The sequence below is a fragment of the Chelonia mydas genome, chromosome 5, assembly GCF_015237465.2.
Source record: "Chelonia mydas isolate rCheMyd1 chromosome 5, rCheMyd1.pri.v2, whole genome shotgun sequence".
Taxonomy (NCBI): domain Eukaryota; kingdom Metazoa; phylum Chordata; order Testudines; family Cheloniidae; genus Chelonia; species Chelonia mydas.
This window is the reverse complement of record NC_051245.2, coordinates 35,729,683-35,757,346: the sequence shown is the minus strand read 5'-3', so window position 1 is coordinate 35,757,346 and position 27,664 is coordinate 35,729,683.

Genomic DNA, 27,664 nt, shown 5'->3' with positions numbered 1-27,664 from the left:
GCATCTGACAAGGCCCTGCTCCCTCCTCGTGTCCAGGCCACCTGGCCAGTGGATTAGCATGGGCAACTCTAAGGCTGGTAACTATGATAACAACCTTGCAGAACCTCTGTGTGTGTGTGTATGTGTATGAATGAATGTGTGAATAAATATGAAATTGAATGGAATGTTATAGCTATAACTAACTGCTTACTATGATTTCTTTCTGTATTCACAATAAATGTGGCATTTTGCCTTATTCCCTTTAATAAGCTCCTGCTGGTTTTTATTTTATTGTATAACATCTACTTGCATGATGGGCTGTTGACCAGCACAGACCAAGAGGTAGTCCGTGCATTGGGATATTGCCAAGGAAATGTTGATATCAGGCAAAAGGGCTGTTGAATATTTTCTGCTTGCTGCATTTTGTCTCCAAGAATAAAACTCTTGTTTGTTAATCCTACTGCTGAGCCTCAGGCATTGTGCTTTGCAGCCCCCTTACAATATGAAAAAGCTAGATCAAGGTGGTAACTTTTTATAGACCAGGAATTCCATTTAGAAGTGAACTGGCCTTCATTTGAAAAGCAGCTTTTTCTTGCCTGAATATTAATCTGTGATTACTGCAGGGCTGTGCTATTCATATATTCTGATTAGAAAAACATGACTCAGGACCATTAAAATATCCAGTTTTGTGGATATATTCTTATATCCAAGCAAAGAGATGCATCTGCATAAATGTCATTGATGTATAGCTCTTATTTCTCAATAAAAGCAATTTAAATTGACAGCCCACACAAATTGAGTAGGGTGTCTAGAACATGGGGAAACCCTAATCATCATGTATCAGACTAAGTGGGCTATTGGTGCATACTATGTCTAAAATAGAAGACAAGGCAGAAGATCAGTAAGTCACCAGGACCAGATGGTATTCACCCAACAGTTCTGAAGGAACTCAAATGTGAAATTGCAAAACTACTAACTGTACTCCGTAACCTATCATTTAAATCAGCTTCTGTACCAGATGACTGGAGGATAGCTAATGTGATGCCAATTTTTAAAAAGGGCTCCAGAGGTGATGCCAGCAATTACAGGCCTGTAAACCTGACTTCAGTATCAGGCAAACTAGTTGAAACTATAATAAAGAACAGTATTGTCAGACATATAGATGAACATAATTTGTTGAGGAAGAGTCAACATGGTTTTAGTAAAGGGAAATCATAACTCACCAAGCTACTAGAATTCTCTGAGGGGGTCAACAAGCATGTGGACTAAGGTGATCCAGTACATATATCGTACTTAGATTTTCAGAAAGCCTTTGACAAGTTCCCTCACCAAAGGCTCTTACGCAAAGTAAGCTGCCATGGGATAAGAGGGAAGGTGCTCTGATGGATTGGTAACTGGTTAAAAGATAGGAAACAAAGGGCAGGAATAAATGGTCGGTTTTCAGAATGGAGAGAGGTAAATGGTGTCCCCCAGGGATCTGTTCTGGGACCAGTCCTATTCAACATATTCATAAATGATCTGGAAAAAGGGGTAAACAGTGAGGTGACAAAATTTGCAGATGATACAAAATTACTAAAGATAGCTAAGACCCAGGCAGACTGTGAAGAGCTGCAAAAGGATCTCTCAAAACAAAATGGCAGATGAAATTTAATGTTGATAAATGCAAAGTAATGCACATTGAAAAGAATAATCCCATCTATACATATAAAATGATGGGGTCTAAATTATCTGTTACCACTCAAGAAAGAGATCTTGGAGTCATTGTGGATAGTTCTCTGAAAACATCCACTCAATGTGCAGCGGCAGTCAAAAAAGCAAACAGAATGCTGGGAATAATTAATAAAGGGATAGATAATAGGACAGAAAATATGTTCCCTCTATATAAATCCATGGTATGCCCACATCTTGAATACTGTGTGCAGATGTGGTCACCCCATCTCAAAAAAGATATATTGGAATTGGAAAAGGTTCAGAAAAGGGCAAAAAAATGATAAGGGGTATGGAACGGCTTATGTATGAGGAGAGATTAATAAGACTGGGACTTTTCAGCTTCAAAAAAAGACAGCTAAGGGGAGATATGATTGAAGTCTATAAAATCATGACTGGTGTAGAGAAAGTAGATAAGGAAGTATTGCTTACTACTTCTCATAACACAAGAACTAGGGGTCACCAAACGAAATTAATAGGCAGCAGGTTTAAAACAAATAAAAGGAAGTATTTCTTCACACAATGCACAGTCAACCTGTGAAACTCATTGCCAGAGGATGTTGTGAAGGCCAAGACCATAACAGGGTTCAAAAAAGAACTAGATAAATTCATGGAGGATAGGTCCATCAATGGCTATTAGCCAGGATGGGCAGGAATGGTGTCCCTAGCCTGTTTGCCAGAAGCTGGGAATGAGCAACAGTGGATGGATCACTTGATGATTATCTGTTCTGTTCATTCCCTCTAGGGCACTTGGCATTGGCCACTGTCGGAAGACTGGATACTGGGCTAGATGGACCTTTGGTCTGACCCCATAGGGCCATTCTTATGTTCTTATCATTACACAGCTGAACAGGAGCTACCTGAAGCTAACAAATCTGCATCAAACATTTGTTTACGGTATATACACGTTATCCTTAATATAGATTACTTGCATGCTAGCTTCATTTAAAACAAGAATCCTGGCCATTTCATAGACGTGCAAGAGGGAGAAAGTTGAAAGCAGAGGAGGATCCTTGTTCCTGCTACTGCACAGGGACACAAATTAGCCCTTGCACACACAGTGTGCAAAACGAAGGGCAGCAGCTCACAGTGGTGCTAGCTGAAGGTGGGGAAGAGGCAGGGAAATGGCAGGAGGCAATATGTGTGTGGCATATTCTGACAGGGAAGTGCAGAAGCCATCCTTGGCTGGAGTTCCTAAAGGAATCGGGCCTTCCCAAGGCACAAGGCTCCTGGAGCTGCCACTGTCCACGTCTGTACGGTAAAAGCATTGCTAAGACCTAAGTGGTTTGTTTGTGCACGTTTTTATTACTTCATCTGTTTTCAGGCAGACCAATTATTAAGACCAATATGAAAACTGTTGGCAAATCTTATCTTTGTTGTGTTTGTTGTAAATATGATTGTTGTTATTATATATGGAGTCACTTAAAACAGCTTTGCAGGTATTCTAATGGTTTAATTTGCTTTAAAATATATTCACTCTTTAAATGGCACTGAGAAGGTGCAAATAATCTCCTCAGTGAATAGATGAAGCCAGAAATAGTGTTTGATTTCTTGGCCTATGGAGACAGATATACTGAGCTCTGGGATTCTGTGCAAAGTTGTTGGCCTCTGCTTTGCACATCTGTGGTTGCATGAGGGGTTCATGATTTGAAGGTCTCTGTGTCGAGCCTTACAAATGCCTCCATAGGTCATCTAGGCCAGTATGTGCTTTCCCCAATTATACATAATTTGTGATAGGGAGGGTTCTCTGGAAAGAGAATGTTCGTTCTCTGGCAGGAGGTAATACAGCTGCATATGATCAATAAAGGCTGAGGGAGGCAAGAGTTGGCTCATGGGAGATGAGCAATCAAATTATGCCAAGGAAATGAGATACTGTCAAAACAAGGCAAGTGGTTTTCTGTGGAGGTGAAGTATACATGGGCAGATAGGAAACATACCAAAGTAAAGGGGAGAGATGAGGATAAGCTGGAGGAACTAAGATATGCTGTACCAGAGAACTAAGCTCTGGGGAGATGAACAGACAAGACACTCTAGATATGGAAGTAGCTAGAGAAATTCATGATAAGCTTTAGGAGATAAAAAAAGTATACCTGAGAATCAAAGAGAAATGCTAGGGGAGATAGAAACTGGTGAACATAGCCAAAGACTTTTTGAGGAAGATAAAAACAGGCTGTAGAGGCAGAGATACGCGCTATTAAGATAAATAGGAGTAACCAAAAGACAATGCCAGGCCTTTGAAACAGTTAATGGAAGCCAACAGAGATGCCAGGTAAGAGCCTTCATGAGCAAGTTTGCAGATGATGCTAAACTGGGAGGGGAGGTAGATACGCTGGAGGGTAGGGATAGGATACAGAGGGACCTAGAAAAATTAGAGGATTGGGCCAAAAGAAATCTGATGAGGTTCAACAAGGACAAGTACAGAGTCCTGCACTTAGGACAGAAGAATCCCATGCACCGCTACAGACTAGGGACTGAATGGCTAGGCAGCAGTTCTGCAGAAAAGGACCGAGGGGTTACAGTGGACGAGAAGCTGGATATGAGTCAACAGTGTGCCCTTGTTGCCAAGAAGGCCAATGGCATTTTGGGCTGTATAAGTAGGGGCATTGCCAGCAGATTGAGGGACGTGATCGTTCCCCTCTATTCGACATTGGTGAGGCCTCATCTGGAGTACTGTGTCCAGTCTTGGGCTCCACACTAGAAGAAGGATGTGGAAAAATTGGAAAGCGTCCAGCGGAGGGCAACAAAAATGATTAGGGGACTGGAACACATGACTTATGAGGAGAGGCTGAGGGAACTGGGATTGTTTAGTCTGAGGAAGAGAAGAATGAGGGGGGATTTGATAGCTGCTTTCAACTACCTGAAAGGGGGTTCCAAAGAGGATGGATCTAGACTGTTCTCAGTGGTAGCAGATGACAGAACGAAGAGTAATGGTCTCAAGTTGCAGTGGGGGAGGTTTAGGTTGGATACTAGGAAACTCGTTTTCACTAGGAGGGTCATGAAACACTGGAATGCGTTACCTAGAGAGGTGGTGGAATCTCCTTCCTTAGAAGTTTTTAAGGTCAGGCTTGACAAAAACCTGGCTGGGATGATTTAGTTGGGGATTCGTCCTGCTTTGAGCAGGGGGTTGGACTAGATGACCTGCTGAGGTCCCTTCCAACCCTGATATTCTATGATTCAGGAGATGATTAACAGGTTTTTGAAAGCTGTGCTTTAGAAGACATGAACCTCGAGTTACCTTGAAAGGTTAGCAGACTTTTTTGGTGGCAAGTGTAAGCCTCCTTACTGAGAATCTTCATAGGGGAAAAACTGAAGTCTACTGTGGCGTTCTGTGCCTTGGGGGAACACCCTGCACCTCCACATTCATCATTATAATATGATTGTGTGGTATCTAATGCAAAGATTGTCATGACGGGTGTCTTCAGAAGGCTCATCATGCACTGAGCATTGTTGTTAGTTATAGTAATGTTATGTTATAGGTTGTAATTTCATGTATATAGTTATGAGGCTGAAAATGTGTCCTTGTGGCTTAAAACAAGCCCAGGTAAAACTCTTCAGAAACAGAGGGGCAGTTCACACCTCATCAGGGTATGTATGGGGTAAACCTAGCCTAGCCTCCCAGGAACAAAGGACACTGGCTTAAGCAGCAACAAAGAAGCTGGTTGGACACTCAGGTGAGTCACCCCCCCTTCCCTTGGTCAGTCAGGGACTACAATGAGGTAATGCTCACCTGACCCTGAAGGGGTGGGGGCAAAGCCAAGAGGGAAGAAAGAACATGATAAAAAGGAGAGACGTTTGCCATGCTCTTCCTCTCTCTTCCACCTCCATCTACAGACATCACCACCGAGTGACTGAAGCGCTGATCAAAGGGGAGAGCCTGGCTGAAGGCCAACCAGCCAGCCTGTGGTGAGAAGCATCTAAGTTTGTAAGGGCACTGAAAGTGTTAAGATCAGCTTAGAATGTGTTTTGCTTTTATTTCATTTGACCAAATCTGACTTCTTGTGCTTTGACTTATAATCACTTAAAATCTATCTTTTGTATTTAATAAATGTATTTGTTTATTCTATCTGAAGCAGTGTGTTTGGTTGGAAGTGTGTCAAAGACTCCCCTTGGGATAACAAGCCTGGTGCATATCAATTTCTTTGTTAAACTGACGAACTCATATAAGCTTGCAGCATCCAGCGGGCACAACTGGACACTGCAAGACGGAGGTTCCTAGGGTTGTGTCTGGGACTGGAGATATTGGCTAATGTCATTCAGTTGCACAATCCAAGCAGCTTACATGCCAGAGGCTGTGCATGAACAGCCCAGGGGTGGGGGTCTCACAGCAGAGGAGGGTAAGGCTGGCTCCCTTATCCAGAATCAAAGATTGGAGTGACCTAGAAGATCACCAGTCCAGATAACACTAGGGGAACGTCACATCTACTAAGCTCTGTTTTCATAGGGGGAATAAAGGCAGCTAACAAGATCTTGGAAAGAGCATGTTATTTGTTATTTGATAACGGCTGTCTGTGATTGGTGCTGTACGAAAGAGTCCCTGCACTGCCTGTACCAAGATGATTAGGTTGCAAATTGACAGAACAACTCAGACAGTCATTTTTAAAGCACAACTTCCTGGGAATTATGCTAAGGATGTGCAAAACCAAAGGACTAAATTCAGCCCTGCTCATGCAGATAGGCACAAGCTGGCCTGGTGCCTCCTTCTAGGGAGTTTACCCAAGGGAATCTCTGCTTTCCCTCCTTCAGAGACACTGTCTAGCCCCACTAGCAGAGGGTGCCGGGAGGATATATTGAATCAATGTATTCCCTAGTAATAACCATTTCACGGACGGTTTTAGAGCTGTGATGGCCAGCTGTGGTGCTGGTGGATGTGAGTTTGCAGGCACCTTGTGCCACCAGAACTCTCTTCTCTCAATGCACTTCTGCTGCCCAGGGTGCTCCACCAGGGTCTACCCAAGTTTCTCCCAGTGCAGACTCTGGGCCTGATTCCCCATGGCCCTGTACCTTGTGAAGTGATCTACACCAATGTAAAGAGTGTAAAATGCTACCAAATCAGAATGGGAGCATTTTCAACCAACTTTGCACTGCTGCAAATGATTATACAAGATGCAGAGAACAGGGAAAAAATCAGATTTATCCAGGGAAACTGGTTCATTATTCATGATTCTATATTTAGCTGGTTTAAGAGTAGCAGCCGTGTTAGTCTGTATTCGCAAAAAGAAAAGGAGTACTTGTAGCACCTTAGAGACTAACAAATTTATTTGAGCATAAGCTTTCATGAGCTACAGCTCACTTCATCGGAGCTGCAAAGTTTGGCTAACCCTGAACATGACCTGTTGTCGACTTCAAGTGTCATGTCATGAAGCTGGCCCACTAGAGCCCATGCTCTGGAAATGAATTGCAGGTAACTGGAGACTACAAACTGTGTGAGTGATGTTTTCTGTCTCTTCATATTTGACAGGTAGCCTGTAGGTGCATAGATGCTTGTGGCTTCCCCATGGGGAAATTCCTGTACTGCCACTCGTGAAGCCCAATCATCAAGTGAGTATCTCAAGCATAGCATCAAGATATAGAGACTTAAACTTCACAACATTTGAATCTGTGATGCTTGTCTTTAGTTGGGCAAATCCAAATAGGGCTAGTTTGTGAGAGTCTATATTCCTCTTTCCCCTTCCCTGCTCCCCCAAATATATTCAGCCTTAATTTATACCAGATGATGCTGAAAAGTTATCAAAGAAAGCATTGCCATCCATTCCATATCATTACCTTCTTCCTCATGCATTTGAATTTAGAATAGCTGTCAATTTTGTTGTGGTCATGAAGCCACACAAAGAGAGAGAGAGGAGTCTCTTTGGCTATCTTTGTAGCTGTATTTTTTCCCCTTATCTATGTAGCTGAATGGCTTTTTCCTACTTTGGCAGAGGGACTATCATTTTGATTTGTGTTTGTCAAACGCTTAGCACAATGGGGTCCTGGGCCATGACTAGGGCTCCTAGTTGATACAAAAATACTGCTACTACTGCTGTCTCTTTGACACTACTTGCCATTTTCTATAGCTGTTCACTCACAGTAACAGGATTAGGGTTACGTCATTAATTTACATATTAAGCAGAAATGTGAGTAATTTCATAGCCTTGTATTTTGTGTAGATTTATGTACAAATTGGATATTAGCATCAGCTAATCAGTCAGTTCCTCTGAGCACATGGAGAGCTGAAGTAATTAAAAATATGAATTTCTAGCATTCTGATTAAGATGCAAATATTTGCTCAGAAACCCTTAAGACTTGCTGGAATGATGATCACAGTAGGTAAAAATGAGTCATAGGGCTGGCGTACGACAGAATAAAACCTCTTTGATTGTTTTTCCCACCTTAATGAGAACTACGTTTTAAAGGTACTTAAATATATTTATCTGTCTGTCTACTCAGGCTATGAAGTTCAAGCTCCTTTTGCAGTGGTAAAACCCAATAAAATGTAAGGAATAAAGTAGCTGCTCCATCAAGGATAAGTTAAAGTTGAATCAGATATGCTAAGCATGTTAACCACACCACATATCAAAGCAGTAATGATTAAATATTATACGTCATCTCCTTCCCACTGATTCAGCAAGCAAATTATCACACAATATTTCAATGCACCACTACTGGGCCGTGAGCTAAAAACATCCAGAAGCAAAGCATCCTAATCATCGCTGCCTTTGCTACCTCAGAGCATGTCACAAATATTTCATATATCCCAAATGGAGATTAAATGACATTAAAATGGGTCACCCAAAGCAATGTAATCACCTTAATATTGCTGAATGAACCCAGTTTTTATTTCCTCTCGACATAAAAGGACATTTTCAATATATTTTTCATCTTTATTTAAAATTCTTTACCAATTTTTCTTTCAACATTCATGTACAACATATTACTGTGCAATAGCATGGGGATGAAAGCATTTTTTTAAAGAGCAATTTAAGCATTTGGAAGAGAGTGTAGGGTTCTATAGAAATTGTATTTAGTGTAATTAATACAGGTTTTTCTGCAATCCTAGATACGTGTATTCTAGAAAACAAGTGACCATGAAATTTAACACTGTCGTAATGCGAGGGGGCAGATTTAAGGTTATATGCTCAACCTTAATTTTTGCATTTGCTACCTTTGGGTGGTTAATTCTGCAATTGTAACATGGCATTTTTGCATAAATATAACTATCTTATAATTTAGAACAATTAGTCTAATTTAGGAAGGGCTGCACTTATCCCCAAGAGGGAACTAACAAACACAAAACCACCTTATGATTCCGCCATACCCCTCACCTCCATGCCCGATTCACAAATATGAAAGAGGCTCCACAGCAATACATGCCACTATTCCTGACACAATTATCTGGCTTAACCACCTAAATGTAAAATGATAGTTGTAGCTCTAGATCTACACCAGCCATATGAAGATGACAACCTCCATGCACACATGTAACTATTGTGCACAATGACTAGGCTTAAAGTGGAAGTTTCTGGGACAAGAACTATCTTATGTGTTTGTATAAAACCTAACATAGTGAGGCCTTGATCCATGACTGAGCCCTCTAGGCACTACTACAGTACAAATCACCACCACCACCACATCCAGCAAGGGCTGGCTGCACTAGATAGATTCCCTCATCTCTCCTATGGACAACATTTCCATTTGGGGCTAGCTTGTCCAGCAACGCAGCCATGTCCTCACTTCCACATTTCTTACACTATGCAAAGCACCAATAAGCATGTGCATAAGTCCATTCCTATTTAGCAAAGTAATTGAGACTCAAGCACACGCTTAAGTGTATTGCTGTATCAGAGGCTAAAACAAGAATCCCACTCAGGACTAGCATTACCTGACAGACATCCACAACTCCATTCATAGATATGCAATAGGACAAACACCCCATTCAGGGCTGGCTGCATCAAGGTAAGAATGAGCAGTCATTTCCATGCCCATCACCTTCATGTGTAAGGACAAACACCTGCCTCAGGATCAGTACCTGACAACTGAAACTGGTAACTGCCTCCCCTTTTCCATCTCCACTCAGGGACTAGCAGCTCTACCAGACAGACATAAAGAGGTGTGCTAGAGCAGCTAGATGTTTTATGTGTTTGTTGGAATCAGCTGAAAATTCCCATTTTGCTGAGGGTTTCAAAAAAAATCCCACAAGTTGGCACTGAAGTCTAATGTGCTCAAGCAAACTCAGCCTGAATGAGTTGAAGTGACACTTCCCACTTATGGCTGCCATGCAAATGCTGTACATCTCCTCTGAGCACAACATATTCGTGAACCTTCATGCAAGAGAACCACACATGCTAACAAAACACACAGAGACTCTGATATTCTAAAACATAAGATCATGAGACTCTACTACATTTGTTTAAAAAAAGCCTTTCTGGTTTCAAGGATGGTACCTAGCTCTGCTGTCTAATATACTCAAGGTATGTCCACATACTACTCAGAGTCGCTTCCAACCTCTCCCTGAATTGCAGCAATGTGTTAGAGACAACAGCACTAGATGGTTCCAGGAAAAAAAATAATTAGCACTTGCAAACTGAAAATCACACCGCCATCCCATTGGGCCAAGTGTTCAACTAAGGCTGCGCTGCCCCACAGTGGTGGTTCAAAGCAGCCAGAAAAGCCCGTGGAGCCAGTCTTCTGAGGATTACTCTTGTGTAAGGTGACCTGCTGGATGGCAAGGTCTTGGAAAAAATTTTGAAGGAGAAAGTAGTTAAGGACATTGAGGTCAATGGTAAATGGGACAAAATACAACATGGTTTTACAAACAGTATATCGTGCCAAACCAACCTGATCTCCTTCTTTGAGAAAGTAACAGATTTTTTAGACAAAGGAAACGCAGTGGATCTAATTTACCTAGATTTCAGTAAGGCGTTTGATACCGTGCCACATGGGGAATTATTAGTTAAATTGGAAAAGATGGGAATCAATATGAAAATTGAAAGGTGGATAAGGAAATGGTTAACAGGGAGACTACAGCGGGTCCTACTGAAAGATGAACTGTCAGGCTGGAGGGAGGTTACCAGTGGAGTTCCTCAGGGATCAGTTTTGGGACCAATCTTATTTAATCTTTTTATTACTGACCTCGGCACAAAAAGTGGGAGTGCGCTAATAAAGTTTGCGGATGATACAAAGCTGGGAGGTATTGCCAATTTAGAGAGAGACCAGGATATCATACTGGAAGATTTGGATGACTTGTAAACTGGAGTAATAGTAATAGGATGAAATTTAATAGTGAGAAGTGTAAGGTCATGCATTTAGGGATTAATAACAATAATTTTAGTTATAAGCTGGGGATGCATCAATTAGAAGTAACAGAGGAGGAGAAGGACCTTGGAGTATTGGTTGATCATAGGATGACTATGAGCCGCCAATGTGATATGGCCTTGAAAAAAAGCTAATGCAGTCTTGGGATGCATCAGGCGAGGCATTTCCAGTAGAGATAAGGACGTTTTAGTACAGTTATACAAGGCACTGGTGAGACCTCACCTGGAATACTGTGTGCAATTCTGGTCTCCCGTGTTTAAGAAGGATGAATTCAAACTGGAACAGGTACAGAGAAGGGCTACTAGGATGATCCGAGGAACGGAAAACCTGTCTTATGAAAGGAGACTCAAGGAGCTTGGCTTGTTTAGCCTAACTAAAAGAAGGTTGAGGGGAGATATGATTGCTCTCTATAAATATATCAGAGGGATAAATACTGGAGTGGGAGAGGAATTATTTAAGCTCTACCAATGTGGACACAAGAACAAATGGATATAAACTGGCCATCAGGAAGTTTAGACTTGAAATTAGACAAAGGTTTCTAACCATCAGAGGAGTGAAGTTCTGGAACTGCCTTCCAAGGGAAGCAGTGGAGGCAAAAGACCTATCTGGCTTTAAGATTAAACTCGATACGTTTATGGAGGAGATGGTATGATGGGATAATATGATTTTGGCAATTAATTGACCTTTAAATATTCATGGTAAATAGGCCCAATGGCCTGTGATGGGACGTTAGATGGGGTGGGATCTGAGTTACTACAGAGAATTCTTTCCTGGGTATCTGGCTGGTGAATCTTGCCCATATGCTCAGGGTTCAGCTGATTGCCATATTTGGGGTCAGGAAGGAATTTTCTTCCAGGGCAGATTGGATGAGGCCCTGGAGGTTTTTCGCCTTCCTCTGTAGCATGGGGCACAGGCCACTTGCTGGAGGATTCTCTGCTCCTTGAAGTCTTTAAACCACGATTTGACGACTTCAATAGCTCAGACATTGGTGAGAGGTTTTCCGCAGGAGTGGATGGGTGAGATTCTGTGGCCTGCATTGTGCAGGAGGTCAGACTAGATAATCATAATGGTCCCTTCTAACCTTAATATCTATGAACAGTCAGTACGGCTACAGAGTGAGTCTCAACAGTATTTGACTTATATAGTTCTTCAGCTAATAAGAGTGCAGTTAAAATTTTATCCAAAAGACCTATCATTTGAATCTAGTATTAAGGTTTATTGTCTGTAATGTATTTGAAAGTGTTTCCTGAACATGAATACCTAGTGAATGTACAGGATCAAGATTGTTATATATTTATTGAATGATTTTTTTTAAAAAAATGCATGAAAAATAGAATGGGAGTGTTTAGTTGAGTAAAACAAAGCATTATCTAAATAGCCAATGATTTCACCAGGCAGCCTGGGAGTTCAAAAAGGAGAGCTTTAATGTAAATGAATTAACCAAGGAGCTTATATTTATTCATATATTAATGGACAGCATATGTATAATGACAGTGTGTCTAGATATTAGTGTCCAATTCTGCAAGGTACCAACAGCTCCAATGAGGTGAGTATCATCCAGAATTGGGGCCTTACTCATACAGGGCCTGATTCTGCTACACTTACCCATGTTGAGTAGTCTTTTACTTCATGAGTAATCACTAGAGAATTGTTGATTTCAAAGAATACAGAAGTGCAAGATTATGTGTGATTAGGCAATTCTCTATCACAATGCTCTTGCATTTCAAATGGCAAAGCAGTGAAAGCAGACAGATATTTGTTCCTGCTGTTCTACTCTGGAAGATACCATCTAAATGGATTAGATTGGAAGCTGGTTGCCCATCTGAAAACACCAGAGGTAAGTGAGCTAACTTATTACTGCATAGCTAGGACATCCACACACAGATTGTTGGGCCTCCTCACAATGGTCTTGATTTAGGACAGCATCTCTATTCAGCAAAACACTTAAGCACATGCTTAATCCTATTGACTGATTTCAATTGAATTAAGCATGTACTTAAAGTTAAGCAAGTAAATAAATGCTTAGCTAAACAGGTATGGATTTCACCACTTAAATGTTTTCCTGAATCAAGGCCCAAGAGATCTACCACCAGAAATAACAATTGTGAATGGGGGATCGGATGGTGCTGGTTTGATACTAGACCTTCAGTATCTCCCTCAAGGAGAGGGCTGGAGAAGGGGACCGTTAATCAAATGCTTTTTAACCTCAGAATATAGGTTGGATTGAGCATGAATGGGCTAACGGGTCAGGCATTCTTACTTGTATTGAACTGGTCTGCTGTCAGCACTTCATAATATATTTATGGCACAAAATGCTCCTGACCTTTTGAACTTTCAGACTGCTGAGCTGAATAGAACACATCTCTCTGCAAAACAGAACACACAGTGTATCACTAAATCCAGTTATCAATTAGCCTTCCTCCTATCCTGACTCCTAATACTGACAGTTCCTGTATGGAGTTTATTATTATTATTATTAACAATTCAGCCTTTAAAAATATTGCTGAGTGGTGACCCACAGGGTGGAGGTGGAATTAGATTCATCAGCATTTATGTCATCATCTGTTTGGTATGTTACTTCCTTTCACTCTAATGTTTGGGAAGATCACACCCATCCCTCACATTCCTTTTGAACAAGTTGTGTCAAAGAAAGGGGCGAAAGGAAGCTGTCCCACAAACTGCTGGCTATCAGAAAGAAAGGTCTTAATTAAGTTTGTGGGATGGCAATTTCTGCAGAAAACAGCCCTTCCTTTTCTCTGTTCAAGTCCAACTGTTAAGAGCATGCTAGTAAAATGGCTGTAAGTGAGGACTCATGGATAACAACTTATTCTCTGGGGTTATTTAATGCTTTTAGTTTACACCGAAAAGGGACACTGGATTTCTTATCCACAGTAGCCATAATGAATCCCTTAGAAAGAAAGGATATTAGTGTACTGGAAACAAATTAATGGTGTTTATTCTGGCTGACATTTCAGGCTGAGGTGAACTGATTAGGGCAGATATATCAGATTATGCTTGGTAACATGTTTAGTGACAAACAGCTACTGGTTCTATACAAGTCTGAAAGTAAAAACTCAACTTTTCCTGGGCTTTTCTTTAGCAGATTGATTGCTCTGAGAAGTATGGATTATAAAGCCTTTAGCTATGTGTATTCTCTAGTTTTCAGCAATAGCAAGAGCTATAAATCACCATAAGCCCAGGAAACTTAAGGCAATCACATGACAAATGTGGTAGTGTGCTTGCAATATTTCTGCCTATAATATTTTTAAGACATTGAAAATATTGTTATGGAATTTTTAAGAAACTTATATTCACAGTAAGTGAGTAATTCACAGTAATTAATTTTCATGGTTGAAATAAAAACATTTATGCATGATTTAAGAGCACAAGAATGGCCATACTGGGTCAGACCAAAGGTCCATCTAGCCCAGTATCCTGTCTTCCGACCAATTACAGAGGGAATGAACAGAACAAGTAATCATCAAGTGATCCATCCCGTGTCACCCATTCCCAGCCGCCAAGGGGGTAGATCTCCTCACGAAGCCCCTGCTACACAATCCCCAACTCTGGGTACAGGTGGCGGAGTCCCCATCGGTGTGCCAGAGGTTGGTCCTGGTAGAAGTCACCAGAATCTGAGACCTCCTGGACTACGACCGGGGAGACACTCACTCAGCGGATGGGGCTCTCCACCCTTCGTACTCCCTGGTGCGTACTTCAGGAGGTGAGGGCAGCCTTATCGCTCACTTCTCGGGTTCACCTCGAGCAGGTCCTGCAGGAAGGTGCTCCCCACCCACCCCATACCTTGGGCCCTCTGGACCTTTTCATTGGGCCCCTGCCCTGTGAGACCCCAGCCGCCCCACCCACACACCCCACGCCGGCTGCACAACCTGCAAGCGGTTCGCTTTCAAACTGTGCCAAGGGCACATCTGTACACGCTCATACTCCATACTCTCCATTTCCTCACCCTCGTGTCCCGCCCCAATGCTAAGTGGCGGGACCTATTGCCACCTATTGAGGGTACAGAACCCCGGTGGGCCAGCCTGTATTCCTGTATTTGCTGAATTAGGGATTATCAAATTTGATATGGGCCAGTAAGAAACATATTCAGCAGCTCAAGCATCATCAGTTCCTAAAAAAAAGGTTTGTAGATATTTTACATAATATTGGAACATTTCAATTTATTTTTAAGGTTCATAGGAGAGGCCAAATCTGGCAAACACTGAGTTCAGTGGAATCAAGATTGAGTCTTAAAATTCCTTTAGATGTTTTGTACTATAATTGCAATCATTATTCGCAGTTTGTATCTCTTTATTCATTTTTTGAGTCAAGCTAGGCAATAAAGAAGTTTCAGAATGAGAAATGTACTTCTGACATTTTGGCCATGTGGATTTTCAGATACCTTCCGCTATATACCCCATACAGAGAAAGATGAGTTTCACTCAGAGAAAATGTTGAGAATTAGCTCTAGTCCCTCAGGTTTTGATTCAGTATGTAGCGAGTGCGTTAAGCAATCTGTAAACATGGTGGAGATAAGAACAGAAAGGATGCTTGCTTTTTGTCAGAGTAATAATACCTGGCACACTAATTAATCACTGCAAAAGCATTGATATTATTTAAGTTATTTTACAAGCTCCCTAGGTTGCCAGCAAAACTAATATGTCTAGGATTATGGTCTTCTTTAAATACTAGAATTATGATATAAAGGTTGCTAAAAGACAAACATAGTTGACATGCATTAACACACTTTCACAGCTGCGACTCATGTGCAACTGAGGCATGTGCACACATACATTTTTGCATCTGTAGAGTGAGTTAGCAAGACATGGCTTTTAAATATAGTCCAGTCAGAGTTATGTAGCTTATTTAGTAGTTTATTGATGTTTGATCACAAACCAAAGTGACAGGTTTCAGAGTAGCAGCTGTGTTAGTCTGTATCCGCCAAAAGAAAAGGAGTACTTGTGGCACCTTAGAGACTAACAAATATATTTGAGCATAAGCTTTCGTGAGCTACAGCCCACTTCATCGGATGCACTGAGTGGAAAATACAGTGGGGAGATTTTATATACACAGAGAACATGAAACAATGGGTGTTACCATACACACGGTAATCAGAGTGATCAGGTAAGGTGAGCTATTACCTGCAGGAGAGCGGGTGTGTGTGTGTGTGTGTGTGTGGAACCTTTTGTAGTGATAATCAAGGTGGGCCATTTCCAGCTGTTGACAAGAACGTCTGAGGAACAGCGCGCGGGGGGGGGGGGGAATAAACATCTGTACATGCTCATGCTCCATACTCTCCATTTCCTCACCCTTATGCACAACTTTAAAAAAAAATCAGCTTGATTCGCATCCTTTATGCAAGACAGGATGGGGCTGTCAAACAAAATACTGTTTAAATCAATGGCAATTATATGTTCTCTTAAAGGCTGTCTTCACTGCAAGGGAATGGGGTTATGGGGTTTTTTCCCCTCTGAGATTGCTACCTTGATGTAAAATTCTTTGGAGACGAGCCACTGTAATTTTTACCTCAAAGTAGCTAGTCAATGTAAACCCCAGATGTGGGGGAAATATAGTTGACCTTGACTAGCTACACAGAGGTAAAAACTACCCCTGCCTGGTCTCCAGTAGGATTTTACATCAGGATATCTATCTCAAGTTAGCTACCTCAGTGCAAAAACATAGTCAAAAGTTTAGCCACTCTGCAGCTGCACTCTCCTGATTTTGTGTAACCGGATATCCGCCCTATCAGTAGCAAAGAAGAACAATGGGTTGGAATTAGATTCAGGACGTGGTGGGTATCCCTTTCCTGCAAAGGAGAACTATGCAAACCGCTTTGCTGATAGTCAGGAGAACACGGAAAGAAAGTTAAAAACTAAGCTAGAGAGCAGGCTGTACAAACCAAGATAGAGACAACTGATCAGACACTCTCTGTAGCCTGGACTGTAACCCTACCAGCCAACCGAAATGAGGGGCAGCACAGTTCTTCCCCAGGAGTAGGACATGAACTACACTGTGACTCTGAGTCTGTCTAGTGCTCCCCTCTCACCCCATAGGGAAAATAAGATTCTCCAGGTTTTCTGCTAGTGTGGCTTACTTTCTGCAACGTGCTGGCTCCAGAGAGCTGCTGGAGTGTTTGGGATTCCTGATCCCTGCCTGCCTGCCTTCTATGGGGACAGCGGGGGGAGGAACTTGGTGGTAGCTGTTCTTTCCCCCTCACCACTCTCCATGCTCCAGCAAAGATGCTAACCCATGCAATGGAGTAGGAGGAAGCCACTGGAGTCTTCTCTGTCTTTACACCCCTGCACAGGTATGAAAGATGGCTCATGATTGAGCCCTTTTGTCCCTGATCCTGCAAGTTGCTTGATTTAGCTCCCACTGAGATGCAGTGCAGGAGGTGCTCAGCAGCTCATAGAGGGCTGTAGGCATTTAAATAGATGGTCAGAGCCCTTGCTATTTGCATAGCAACTTCAGTCTTACTATAGTGGAGAAGTATGTTGAAAGTCAAAGGAGTCTCACTATAGATTGAGATGGGGAATGTAAAGGTTGTTCAGCCAGTCAACTCAGGACTGTACGGGAAAATGACACACACTAGATTTCATTGTGGGAACCCATAAAGGAAAGAACTTGCGGGAGGAGATAGGAAAGCATGCTCCAGAGAACCTAGAGAGGCAGCATTTCCAACAAGCAAAATTTAGACACCTCATGTATATTAAAGGGATCAAGTTCTGTGACATCTGATTTTAGTTACAATCTTCCAGATCTGCTTATTAACCCAGTGTGGGCTGTATTCATTAGCCAACCGTTTAACCACTACAGGTATTTTTCTTCTGGGGGTATTGCAATTCTGCAAAAGAAGATTGATTACTTCCTATCAACTGCTCATCCTCTCAACAGTGCACTGCTTCTATTCTGACTCATATATACGCCTGAAAGTAAAAGCAGGAAGGACAATATTACCTTAAAAAAAAATGTCAGACGTCACTGGTGTGGTGCTCTGCTCTAATCAATGTTGATAACAGTCGGCTGCATGCATGTGTTCCCTCGGTGTGCTGCCCGGGCTCTGCAGATCGCTGGCACAACAGACCCCAAGAGAACCCCCAATGACCACAGACTCCGATAAGGTACGAAGGCACCTGGCCAGGTTTATTGTCAAACGAAGCACAGTAAGTTTCCAGCAGACTCTACAGGACATACTACGAATATGTGTCCCCTGACAATGGACACAGCTCAGTCAGTGGTGGGACACTCCACTGCCCCTTAGGCTGGACAGAGACACTGCCCCAGGGATGCATTCTTATACACAGGTACAAACAAGTTACACATTGCTCCTGACGTATTGAGGTGCAACCCCTCTACGTAGCAAGGTACAACCCCTCTATGTAGCAAGGTGCGACTCTCACTTTGTCCATGTTGGTTTGAACAAAACAACTCTATCCATCAGATTACAGTTTTGCCCCTGTCTTTAGGATGGGTCAGCCTGTTCCTTGCTATGTGTGTGGAATGTGCAAGTATCGGAGTGTTCTGGTATCTCTAGTGTCCACTACCTTTTAGGTATGTATATTTTTGCAACATCAGCCCTTTCCTTGCCAGCTTCTGTGAGCAGGGCCTGCCTCTGGCTCACAGCTTAACTTTGCTTTATGTTAGCAAAGTCTTTACCATTACCTTAGTTCAGGCCTTAGGCCTCATACTGGGCCTCTGATAAGGGTTTATGTTTCAGGGTCTTATCTTACTACACCTTTCACATGACAGGGTCCCATGGTTCCTTAGAAAGGGATCCATACTTCTGAAACACGGAAGAGAAAGGATGGAAAAGTGGCTGCAGAGTAACCTACCACAATTCGACAGTGTTACAGTGGAGATCAGTGAGAGTCAAAAATAACTGCTACCTGCAGGAACTGCTGTCACCTGAGAATCTCAAATCAGGAGATAAGGCTGAGCAGGTCAGGCTGGTCTGAGCCCACTGATTTTCTATGCCTAACAGGTCTTATGTTCTTAAGGACGTCATGAGTACAAGAGGGACCTGAGACCCAAGAGATGGTCCTGTCCATGAATGGCACAGACAGGAGCAAAAAGGATAAGAAAGGTCCCCAACAGCAATGGAAAAGTCAGGGGTGGTGGAAAGTAGAACAGACTTTGCACAGTCCTCCCTTACCAAGAGCCCTCTGAGAGACCCAGAAACAAAGTTTGTACATGTTTTGAGAGGCATGGCTGGCAAGACGAACAGCTACTCCAAGTCATTCTTCCCTCCAAGCCAAGTGGAAATACTGCTGGAAAAGCTAGCTGTATGGTCAGAGCAATATTAGCTTCCCCTGGCACCTTCTACCCCGCATGGAAAGAGCATGGGCGTAGCAGTGTGAAAGCCATGTTGCCAGTGGGGAGTATGGCCCCAGAAGCAGTGCGGCATGGTGGCTCTCCTAGTGGATGAGCCCTAGGTTTGGAATCTATCTGTACATGCTTTAAAACACACGGGTTTAGTTATGAGGGGCTAAGTTTCATAGGGGAGGGGAAAGAGAAGGGAGGGGGACATTGAAGGGAAGAGGACATTGAAGGGAAGAGGACAAGGGGAACACGGCAGGGAAGAGGAGGGTAACAGGCAAGTGTTCCGTGACGCTGAGGTGAAGAGGTTGAGGGAGAGAGAGGCTTGGAGCAAAAGCCAATTAGCACAGAGCAGAGAAAGTCCAGTCACAACAGAAGAAACTTCTCTGAATGTCCGAAGGTTCCTGCTTTGGCTATTTCTGCTACTACCAGCTGGAGTCTCTGGCTGGTTCCTCCCTACAGGTTTTTTTCCCCCAAGGCCACATGGCTGTGGGGAGGGGAGGCACCAGCTGGGTCCTAGTTTCCCTTGTGTGGGTCTCCCCTGCATAGTTCTGGGTCTGCGAGGGTGGCCCTATTTTACTCCTCCAGTGCAGCACAGCAGTTCCTGCTTCAGCTACTTCTGCAGATGCTCCTGATGGGATAACAGTAATTCTGTAAGCTTCACTTTTCAGGATTTTTGAGTACTTTTTCCCCTCCCAGGGGCTTTCCTTGTGGAGGGGATGAAATGACCCTAAATTATTACATATTCGTGACCGACTGAAACCTAAGTAAGAAAGGTTTAGTGCTATAAGTGGGATTCAATTTACGTTAGAGCTCATAGGCCTAGGAGGAAAGATAATGATTCTATGAAGTTGCATAGTGTTAAGATCAAGGAGGAGATTGTTCTCCCTCGCCCGCCCTCTCCTCCGCCCACTAAGGAAAGACAATGAGACAACCTACTTTTATGTTCAAATTTAGAGCTTTGAACACGGATAGGTATTACTAGAAAAACAATATAGGTCAAGGAAGCTGAAACCAGGTTCTGAGTTACATGGCATCTCTGCTGCTCAGTCTGTCTCAATCAGAAAAACACCTTCCTGGTTATCTAATCTCTCTCCCTGCTAAATGCACATTCAGCTGTGTTTGAGATCACAGCGTCTTACATTTGGAACACTTAATTTTAAATTACACCCTCCCCACCAATGACCAATGTCATCTTTGTTCTGTATTGACCATGTTGTATGGGCAGTTATTATGCAGCCTGGGGAGGTTGCCTGCTGAGCTTCTAACTTTTAAGGCCCTTTGTGAAAGGCTAACATGAAATGCATGAAAACCTCAACCGCTTTTCTCCTTACCTTACTATGAAGTGACTCTTTTTATGATTCCTCATCATAGGCTTCATGGTTCGTAAGGCCGGAAGACCACTACGCCTGGCCTCCTGCATAACGTGGGCTGAAGAATTTCATCATCTCCCTATGAACAGTCTTAAGCCCACTAACTTGGAGCTGATAAGAGCACATCTTTTAGGCTTTAAGGTGCCTACTTTATTGTAGAGTGTTCTTATGTGCTAGACAAACAAACCCAACAGGCTACCGAAGAAGTTTTTACCTCCACTTTATGCCAGCAGTAAGTGGAGTCCTGTGTGTTTTATTTGTTAAAACTGTGTCTAAAATGGCTTCAACTTTCTAAATCATTGGTTCCCAAACTCGTTCCGCCGCTTGTGTAGGGAAAGCCCCTGGCGGGCCGGGCCAATTTGTTTACCTGCCGCGTCCGCAGGTTTGGCCCATTGTGGCTCCCAGCGGCATGGGCCTGCCGCCGCTTCCAGCAGCTCCCATTGGCCTGGAGCAGTGAACCGCAGCCACTGGGAGCCGCGATTGGCCGAACTTGTGGATGCGGTAAGTAAACAAACCGGCCCGGCCCCCCAGGGGCTTTCCCTGCACAAGCGGCGGAACGAGTTTGGGAACCAATGCTCTAAATGATTCTCCATCCCCTCTCATGTAAAACTTATTTTTTAAAAGCATTTCTGCTCGTTTGTCTTTTTTTTCCCCTACCATCAGCATACAGGGAGGAAGTCTCTGGGAGTATTTAACTTAGGTGCTACACTGTGTATCATACACAATATGACAATGCTATTTATAAAGCAGTTTCAAAGGCAGCTCCCTCCTCCCCACAAAAACACACACTCGGGGGAGGGATAGCTCAGTGGTTTGTTTGAGCATTGGCCTGCTAAACCCAGGGTTGTGAGTTCAATCCTTGAGGGGGCCATTTAGGGATCTGGGGCAAAAATTGGGGATTGGTTCTGCTTTGCGGGGAGGGATAGCTCAGTGGTTTGAGCATTGGCCTGCTAAACCCAGGGTTGTGAGCTCAATCCTTGAGGGGGCCATTTAGGGACGTGTGGCAAAAAATTGGGGATTGGTCCTGCTTTGAGCAGGGGGTTGGACTAGATGACCTCCTGAGGTCCCTTCCAACCCTGATATTCTATGATTCATTGAGAGGATCAGTCATGTAACTTTTTCTTTAATCCATGGCTCTGTGGTTTAAACCAGCACTTATTTATAACACAGGCTTTAAAGGGAGGCATTTGCTGCATAAAAGAATTGATTTTTTTTTCCCGCATGTGAAAAACTGTCTTCAAAATTTTTTTCCAAACGAAGTCAACTGAGAAACAATAACATTTCTGCAAGAGAAGAATGAGTAAACCAAACCTGAAGGGACGAGTTGGACAGAAGGAGGTGGTGGAAGTTTTGAACCCTGGGGTTTAGCCCACAAGTTTGAAAGTCAAAATGGCCAGTGTATGACGGGAACTGAGAACAGCAAGCATTAGCTCCTTGGGCAGGTTCTCTCTTTTCATTCTTCTCATGCCACCGTTATGGGTATTCCTGTGTGCACCTGAACAGAGGATTTAGATTCTCTGGGACATGCCACAATTCAGACTGCATCTCAGTGCGTTACCTACTTTACACAGAATAATGCACTGTTAGGAATAGAATGTTAGGTTAGTTTTTTTCCCCTAATATATTTCTACTTATAAGGGTAGTTAAGCTCAGGAATAGGCTTCCAAGGCAGGATGTGGAATCCCCATCACTGGAGGTTTTTAAGAACAGACTGGACAAGCACCTCTCAGGATAGTCTAGATATACTGGGTCCTGTCTCAGTGCAGGGGGCTGGACTTGATGACCTCTCAAGGTCTCTTCCAGCCCCACATTTCTATGACTCGGTATTAACCATTGTGCAAGTCAATAAAAGCACAACAATGAATATGCTGAAAATACAGAACACATCGTAAGTGTGATAACAATGTAGATGAAATAAAGAAGATAATCAAATGAGTAGTGTTGCCAGAAGAACAGTTCTGTCTAGAAATGCAATGCAATCCACAGTCAAACACCATTTTGCGCCTTACAGATTCCCAAGGAAACTTAAATGTGAATAAAGAAAAATTTAAGAAAGACTAATAAAACTGAAAGAACGTGTGGAATTTAACAACCTGCTAGGCAGCAGATCCCCAATAAATCATAAAATAAAGACTACTGATCAAAGCCAGCCAGCCCGTCCATCAAATAGGACATTTACCAAACACCTATCAACATCCCAGTATAACAGTATACATACAAAGACTTCAAACATGCCCCAAAAATATGGAAACGACATCCAGCTCAGGATCGGTAATCCTTTCAGCCAGTCACTTGGAGTTTGTAGACCTTGAAACTCAGTCAGAGCCAGAAAAGTGGAATAAATGAAAGTGGACCCTGCTCTCTCTACAGAAGTGGTCCTTCTCTACCCAGAATAAACATTGGTAAAAGGACAGCAGCCAGCTGTGATGGGGAGTGTGTTTCTAGAAGGGGACTAGCCCCTCACCAGCAGTAACCCCTCACTTAGGGTTCAGAGCACCAGTTCAATAGGGTGAGACAAGGAAAGCTATTTTTCTTGGTTAGAGTTGTGTAACATTTGAACAGAGATAAACACTGTTGCTTGGTCAATTAGGGCCCCCCCTTATTGTGAAGGTGTGTGTCACACTGCTTTACACTGCCTAAGTTCCTGCTCGCTGATGCCTCAGTTTCTCCTTTGGACTCCTAAATAACTCAAAAGCTTTCACATATCTACCAGCCCTCCCTTGAGGTCTGGTTTATTAACAGAGTTCAAAAGTAAAATAAAACTGTGGCTTAATCTTTAGCCAACTTGTTCCCTACACCCCAGGCTTGCGGGTGGTACTAGCTTGCTGCACTGCCCAGGCCCTGTCCCTGGGAGCGGAGAAAGGTCTATAAGTAGCGCTGCTCACACCACCTTTTTGCTCCTTATCAAGCAGTATATTTCCTACCTGATGTCTCTTTCTTTCTCTTGAGAGGACCTAAGGCCTCTTCTCCCCTTACCTTCACAGCTTCTCTTATCTACCCCCAAAGGCCTGAGTTAGAAATGTGACCCACCTGTCGTGTGACATTACTCATTTTCTCCATATGGAGAGGCAACTTAGATGTGCTACAGGTGGGGCTGAAGCAGTCTTCCCCGAAAGGTCAGCCACCCTGTGAGAGGGTGTTGGTTCTACAGGATGAAGAGGGACAGACAGCTGTCATCAAGGAAGACCTCTTTATAAAGTCTGACTCGATTAACAAAAACACTTGATTTTTTAAAAATTTTCTCTTCCTTTCTTGTCCCACGCGGTAACAAATTAATTCAACTCAGGACTATAAATGGGCCCGAGTCACAACATGCTGACCCAGAACTGGAGCCAAAGTCAAACTGCCCCAAAGTCCAGGGCTAGAGTTCTACATTTGGAGGTTTGATGTTTTAGGGATGGATGGTCCAATCTGTCTAGGACAAAATTGGAAGTAGTATGGTCAGGGAGAGGAAATCTTGGCAAAGATCTCTTCATGAGGATCCCCTTTGGCAGCTGGGATTCCATTAGCAGGTGGAAAAGTCTTCAGGACTGGCCCCCAAATCCCCAGGCACCTCCTGAGATCCATACAGGACCCAAGGTTATCAATGGGAGGTTGGGGCCATTTGCATGGAAGCCCTGTGTCTGCACAGCACTTCTGACACCCCATCCCCATGGCAGCATTGAAGCCATATGACCAGGGGCTCACCTCAGTCACAGCTACCCAACAGACCACCCTTAGGCATCAACACCACGGAAGCCTCTCCATGGAAAAGATAACATATCCTTTGCCTTGTGCACTCTTGCAGCTCTCAAATCCGTTTGATGCTGGCTTGTGAAATTACCTTGCAAAATGTTATCTTGAACATAGATCAGGCTGCAGGTTTGCCTCAAACACTACTGAACATATTTTGTTTTCTGTGTGTGTGTTGTGCTTTCATTGCAGAAAGGGGAAAAAACAAAATAAGAAATATAAACTCGGCTGTGGGAATGAGATGATAAAAATGACACCTTCTGAGGGATCAACTCCAGCCTCTGGTTCTTCCAATAACTGCCTTTTGTCTGCTTATCCTGTGATGCCTGGTTTCCTAATACGCTGTTCTGAGGAAACGTGTAATGCTAACAATGGGTTTTTTCTCCTTACAACAAACCTCCATTGTGTTTTTCTGTCATGCCTGGATACAAGTGCCACCCTCTTGAGTCAAGATTGCATTGCCATCCCCTGACTTTCCTAGGACACTTACTTCATTCCCAGACAGATGTGCAGGAAAGAAAATTTGATTCACATGAGACAAGACCACACACCCACTGTTTATATAATTAGAATGAGCCTGCAGGTGGGACTAGCGAGGACAATGACTGGACTTTCAATTACAGTCAAGGTAACTCAGAACAGTCCAAATAGTTGTCTGTGTTTGGAGTATCTTTGGCAAAGAGCCTATAACCTGGCAAAGTCAACCAAAAGAATCTAGCAAGAGTTTGTCTAAGTGTTTATTGCTGGGAGTTTAAGTTCTAAAGGTTTTAAACAATGGTTAAAAACAAAGCATAAAGAATGACCCTTTTGGGGGGCATTAACAACAACAAAGCATTGTATAACCTGGCGTGGCAGCTAACCTCTAAGGCCCTTTGGTTATCCTGCTAACATCAGTTTCCCCCTCCCTCCCCTCTGCCGAAGACTGAGCCATTTGTAGCGTCCATAGCTCCCAACCGGCCTCAAGACTTTTGCTTCCCTTTGCTGGTTTGCACTATGGTATAGTCTTAATGTACATGATCACATACTATTTTTCCACAGGTTCCCGGCCTCATTCAGTGTACAGGATGGAGACACAAGGGGCCAGAATTAAGGCTGCATGGACAGCTGTAAACCTGGTATTCCCTAATTTCCGAATGTTTGTCTTTGCAACCTAAATAATGCTCTGTTAATGTCACTCTTTGTATGCTATACATTATGTAAAACCTTGTGTTTCAGGGTCTGAGCCAATCTCTCACTGTTGGGGATTAGAATGAGACCTTCAGGGGCAGGAGGGCTAATTACACCACATCTGCCCACTGCAGGGTTTCTTGTGTCTTCCTCTGAAGCCTCTAGCACTGGCCCTGGTTAGAGGTAAGATAGTGGACTGGATGGTCCATAGGAATTGGGTCAGTGCTTATTTGGCAAGGCTGCTGTTCATAAGAATATTCCTGTGGTGTCTGAAGAACTACACTTTAATGTGCTACCGCATTGCTATATTTACAGAGGCCAAGAGGAAAGATAATGCGATAGTTGTTAGCAGAATATCAGAGATCTAGGGGAAGCTATACAGGCACAGAAAATACCTGCTATGTAATGCAAAGTCAAATGAGATTAGTAGAGCAGTTGCTTCAACTCTCCCATTGTAGTATTCGGACATAGAATCATTAACGTCCAGTTAATGAAGTGAGCAAGAGTCCTGGAGTCAGGTCAATGCCACTCCAATGTTGTGGCAGCCCCAACGTAGCATCAAAAGAGTCTCCCTCCTTCCACCTTTTCCTTCCTTCTCCCACCATTTCCTTCATGGCGCTCACAGCCACTGAAGAAAAAACATCTTTGGGGATGGACTCAGTACTCTCAGGGGGTAGCAACATCAGTGGACCATGGTGGCAGGGGTGGGGACCCAATGAGTCTTCCAACATCTCAGTTTCTTTTTATGAGATTTGTTTCCCAGATGACAACTGAGCTGCAAAAAACATTTTAAAACTGTGTGTATTGCATTATACAATAAACACGATGCTAGAGAGAGCAGATGAAAGGCATTTCAACATTCTGCTACCTACACTAAAATCCACAGAGGGATTTGAGCAAAGATAAAATATTCATATTTTGAAAACAGCAAGGAGGGGTTAAAGATTCAGATGATTCATATTTTTATGAATTTATCAACAGGCTCCAACTAAAAGCAGATCCTAAGGAAACCAGCACCAGGAGAATCACAGCAAAGCAGAGTTTTAAGGACGGATTTGAAGGAGGAGAAAGATGTAGCTTTGTGAATGTTTACAAGGAGCTCCTCCCAGAGGTGAAGGCAGTATGGAAGACAGTGTGAAGGTGCTTGTTTGAAAATTTAACAAGTGGGTGATGGAGGCTGGCACTGAGGGCCGATCAGAGGCGGGAGCTGACATTTTGATAGTGAAAGAGTGGATAGGTAGGGTGAGAATAGGCCCCGAGTGGCCTCGAAAGGGAAGACAAGTAGCTTATGTTTGATGTGATACTCCTGGGGGAATTCTTGCAATGCAGAATTTTGCAGAAATTAATGTGCACGCAGAATTTCCTTTCCCCCACAGAAATGGGCTGCAGTGCTGCTAGCTGCCACTAGAGGCTTCTGGACCTGGCAGATATAGAAGAGACTGCCGGGGGGAGGGACATGGAGCTACAGGGTTCCTGGCAGCTGCATGCCCTGAGGAAAGTTGAGGGTGGAGCACAGGAAACTCCCTGCAAGCCTGGGCCCAAGCATCAGGCTGTTTCTCACTCTGGATCCCTGGCCTCTGGGAGAGGGGGAGGGCATGCGGGTATCTGGGAAAGAGGGGGGCACAGCTGGGCTCTGGGTGGGTGGGTTGGTATCTGGCCCGGGGGCCTCATGGCTGGGCTCTGGGGTGGGGGAAGGAAGTTCAAGTGTATTGGCCGGAGGTGTGGCCAGGCTCGGGGTGGGGGTGAGAGAAAGAGGGCAGAGAAACAGGAACTGGGTTGCCATAGGGATTTCTTTAACTCTCTACTCCTGGGGGGATTTTTGTGTGTGTCTGTATTGTTATAGACATACTTGCTGACAGGTATTTTGAAATAAATTACCAAAATAATTGAAGCTGGTGTGATTATGTAGTGTTATTTTGACAAATAAAATGTGCAGAATTTTGCAGAATTTGTAATGTTTTGGCGCAGACTGTCCCCAGGAGTAACGTGATAGAGAAGGGGGAGCCGATGGACGGATTCAAAGAGAGGGATGACTTGGGCAAAGCGATGGGCTGGGAGAATGATCTTTGCAACAGCATTCTGAACTGGTATGAGCAAGGCAA